Source organism: Somniosus microcephalus, chromosome 11 (genome assembly GCF_052327205.1).
Source record: "Somniosus microcephalus isolate GS21.2 chromosome 11, FLI_Smic_1.0, whole genome shotgun sequence".
NCBI lineage: Eukaryota > Metazoa > Chordata > Chondrichthyes > Squaliformes > Somniosidae > Somniosus > Somniosus microcephalus.
Genome location: NC_140997.1, coordinates 67,974,392 through 67,979,003, shown reverse-complemented (window position 1 = coordinate 67,979,003; position 4,612 = coordinate 67,974,392).

Sequence of the window (4,612 nt, the reverse complement as noted above, 5' to 3'; positions counted from 1 at the left end):
TCCTGAGCAGCTCTTGGTCAGGTCCTTGATTTGTTTATCGATTCCCGGCCACCACACATAAGCCCTGGCTAGGCTTTTCATTTTTACCCCTCCCAGATGACCCTCATGAAGCTCATTGAGCACTCTATCCCTTAACTTGGGTGGAATTACCACTCGGGATCCACACATCAAGGTCCCCCGGCACACTGACAGCTGTTCTCTCCTTGTCGAGAATGCTGGCAACAGTGAGTCGCCATGTGCTGGCCATCCCTTCACCGTCAAATCATATACCCGAGACAGTGTCGGGTCATTTCGGGTTTCCTTTTCGATACAAGCGTTAGTTACCGGTAGGTATTCAACTATAGTCGAATGGAATATTTCGACAGGATCCACTGCTGGTGCTTCCTCCGCAGTAGGCAGTGGCAGGCGTGATAGCCCATCAGCATTTCCATGCTGTTTCGTGCCCTTATATTCAATCTCATAGTGGTGCGCCCCTAGAAAAAGTGACCATCTTTGTAGTCGTTGCGCAGTCATCACCGGAACGCCCTTCTTCGGATTAAAAATGGAGACAAGAGGCTGGTGATCAGTCAGCAAGGTGAATTTCTGCCCGTGCAGATAGTGATTGAACTTCTTCACCCCCCACACTAGGCTGAGGGCCTCCCTGTCAATCTGGGCATAGTTACGCTCGGCTGAGGTTAGTGATCGTGACGCAAAGGCTATTGGCCTCTCTGAGCCGTCCGAGAATTTGTGCGACAGCACCGCTCCAATGCCGTAGGGTGACGCATCACATGCCAACCGAATTGGTAATGCCGGGTTGTAATGGGCCAATACCTCTTTCGATGTGATTAGTGTTTTGCTCTTCTGGAAAGCTCGTCTACATTCGTCACTCCACTTCCATGGCACCCCAGTTTGCAGTAGGGTGTTCAGTGGGTGTAGTATTGTAGACAAATTTGGCAAGAACTTATGGTAGTAGTTTACCAGCCCGAGGATCGACCTCAGTTGTGACACATTTTCCGGTGCTGGAGCCTTGACTACTGCCTCAATCTTCTCTGGGGACTTATGTAACCCCTCTTTATCGATAACGTGGCCACAATACGAGATCTGTTTTCTAAAAAACTCGCATTTGGGGCGGTTAGGTCGGAGCCCATATTCCTGCAATCTAGTGAGCACCTGCTCCAGGTTGGCAAGGTGATCACTGTCATTTTCGCCCGTGACCAGGATGTCGTCCAAATAACACTGGGTCCCTGGGATCCCTTGCAGGACTTGTTCCATTGCCCTCTGCCAAATAGCCAGAGCTGATGCTACCCCGAATACCAGCCGGTTGTATTGGTAGAGACCGTTATGGGTGTTGATTGTGAGGTATTTTTTTGATGCTTCTTCTACCTACATTTGCAGATACGCCTGGGCCAGATCAATCTTAGTGAAGCGTTTCCCTCCAGATAGCGAGGCGAAAATATCTTCAATCCGCGGAAGTGGATATTGTACGGTGTGAAGGACCGGGTTCACTGTTACCTTAAAGTCCCCACAGATGCGAACCTTCCTTGGTTCCCCAGGTGTGCTGCTCAACGACTTTTTCCTCACAGGGACGATGGTTGTAGCCCACTCGCTCCAGTCTACCTTGGACAGTACACCTGAACGTTCCAGACTCTCCAGCTCTGCTTCGACAGCTGGGCGGATCGCATAAGGTACCGGTCTGGCCTTAAAACATTTTGGGCTTGCGTTTTCTTCAATTTTAATCGTCGCTGTCATGCCTTTTAGTGTTCCGAGTCCTTGCTGGAACACTTCTTTCGCGTCAGTTAGGATCTTTGACAGTCGCCCAGGTGTGACGTCGTCATCCTTTTTGTCAGCCACAGTCAGTGCCTGTATGGAATGCCAATCCAGTTGTATTTTCCGGATCCATTCACGTCCCAGTAATGGTGGTCCTCCATCTTGCAATACATACAGGTCTAGTTTTGGTGTTTCCTTACCGTTATATATAACGGTCACCCTTATTTTTCCTTTGGGGTAGACTTTTTGCCCCGTGTACATCTTCAAAATAATTTTTGTGTTTCTCAAGGGTATGTGTGAGAATAGCCGCTCGTAGTCCCGTCGGTTTATGACTGTTAGGGCTGATCCTGTGTCCAATTCCATCTTTACCTGGACTCCTGCTATCTTGAGAGTGACCCAAATGGTTCGGTGATCCTCCGTTGTGATCACATTATGTAGTTTCAGACAACTCAGTTCCCTGCTTTTGGAGTCGTTATCACTATTTTGTTCGTCTGAACTATTCTCCATCATCTTATGTACCTTCTTGTACTTTTCTTTGGTAGGTTTCTTATTGCTGGTTTTCTTTCCCGACCTGCAGACTTGTGCTATGTGTCCTACTTTTCCACACTGTCTGCACACTTTGTCTTTGAACCAGCAATCATTCTGGTCGTGTGTTGTTCTGCCACAGCGATAGCACTTCTCTGTTCTATATGACATTTCGTTTGTGCCATGTTCTTGCGGTCTCTGTTGTATCTCTGCAGCGCGCCGTGCTGCTGCTTCATATGATACCGCAATGCTGAAAGCCTTTTCCAGCGTAAGGTGCTTTTCAGATAAAAGCCGTTTCTGGGTTCCTTCACTTTGAAGCCCACACACAAACTTGTCCCTTAAGGTATCTGCCAGTCCTGCTCCAAACTGGCAGTGTTTCGATAGTTTGCGCAGTTCTGTTAAATAATCAGCATTGCTTTCATCCTTATGCTGGATCCGTTTGTAAAACTTGAATCTTTCTGCTATCAGCAGCGGTGTGGGGTTTAAATGTTTCTGTAGTATCGTTACTATGTCTTCAAAACTCTTTTCCATTGGCTTCGTTGGGGTTACTAGATTCCGTAATAAACCATACGTTTTTGCACCCATTAAATTTAACAATGCCGACACTTTCTTGTCATCTGACACCTCATTTGCCTTGCAGTATACCTCTATCCGTTCGACATATGTAGTCCAATCTTCGACTTCATTGTCAAACGCGGTGATACTGCCACTCTTCGGCATTTTGGGTGTGGTTTAAAATGGCGTCTCCCAATGGCTTAAAATGGCATCTCCCGCGCTTTCCTTCCTCCCCCACTGCTGCCAACGCCGCTCCCGGCGGTTCTCATGGCAATGGCGGCGCCCTGTAGGTTTTGCGCGCTTCTCCTGCGCTGCTGCCAATGCCACTCTTGGCGGTCCTCGTGGCAATGGCGGCGCCTCGCGGGTTTCTGCGCGTCTCTCTCTCCCTCTCTTCGACGCTGCTCGGCCCCTGAACACCGGCTGCGCCCTGTGCGCTCTGCCCTCTCTCTCTCTCCGTCGACACTGCTCGGCCCTTTGTTGTGCCGCTCGGTCGGGCTCTAGCCCGCCGCTGTCCGGGAAGGGTCTGCGCACTACCTGTTGCCAGCCCGTTTCGCTGGATCACCTTGACTGGAAAGCCAAGCCTGGCTCTCGACAGCCTCCCCCGCAATTCTCGAGTCTCTGCTGGATGACTGGGCGGTTGCCCGTGGTCGACGCCTGAGTCTCTGGCCTTGACCTCCAATCCACTGATCTCCAGGAACGAATCCCCGGGAGGTGATGCAGAGTTGCAGGTAGGTTCGAACTTGCCTTGTCGCCAATGTTGTGTCTGTGTATAATAAGACACAGACTGCAGGAGAACGGTACAACAGGTGTTTACTCAACGTGGTTCACACGGGAACTGATCTGTACAGATTACTACTCAGCGCTATATACAGGTGTGGTCACTGCCGGTACTGTAGTATACATGAGCTGTAAAAGATAGTTCCCCCCTTAAAGGTATATACATTACAGATGTCATCAGATCTGCTTCCTTCAATTGGCCGGGAAACGCACTGGGCAGGCTTAACAAGCCCAATCAGGGGAAAGTCGCGTTGGAAGCTGGGATGGAGCCAGCAGCGAGGCCGCGACCCACCTCTGACTTTGCCTGCCACAGACTTGCTGAGGTCGGGAAAATTGCGGCCTTAATGTTCAGTTGCCAACTCTGTTTGGAGATATCCCTGGAGGTTTCATCACCTGACCTTGCGCCCCGACACTCCCACCATTGGTCGCCTGAGATGCCCATCATCACGGGTCACCACCCTCCCCCGCCACCAATTGGCTCTTCTTTACTTGATTGGATTATTCCTGTCAACAAACTGCCTTTTCCCCCCATCTGCAATATTTTTTTTATAACTAATAAATGTTCAAAGAAAATTTAAAACAAAAACGCAATTAAAAAAAAAATGCCACTATGATTTTTCTCCAGAGTTGCTTGAAACAGTGTTCAGGAGATTAATCTTTAATTCCCGGAGACACTGGGACAATCCGGGTGGGTTGGCAACCCTACTAAAGTTACAAAGGTCCTTATTCTTTCATAGGATAGGACCGTTCTTGAACTGAACGTCAAGCGGTTGGTTGATCAGCTTTTTGCCCCTTTTGTAAGTGGGCAGCTGTGATTCAGTGCCATGAATTTTCATTGTCAAAGGGAAGGCAACCTCAGAGCTCAAGCCACAGTGCTGCCTCCATGCATTTGGTCCAAGGTGGCAGGCAGCACTCGACTGGTACAGGCTCCCCCCTTGGCCAGGGTGGGGATTTGCGCAAGCCGTGCGGTGGAAGAGCTTGTTTTCTTCCTTAGACCCTGACCGGCCTT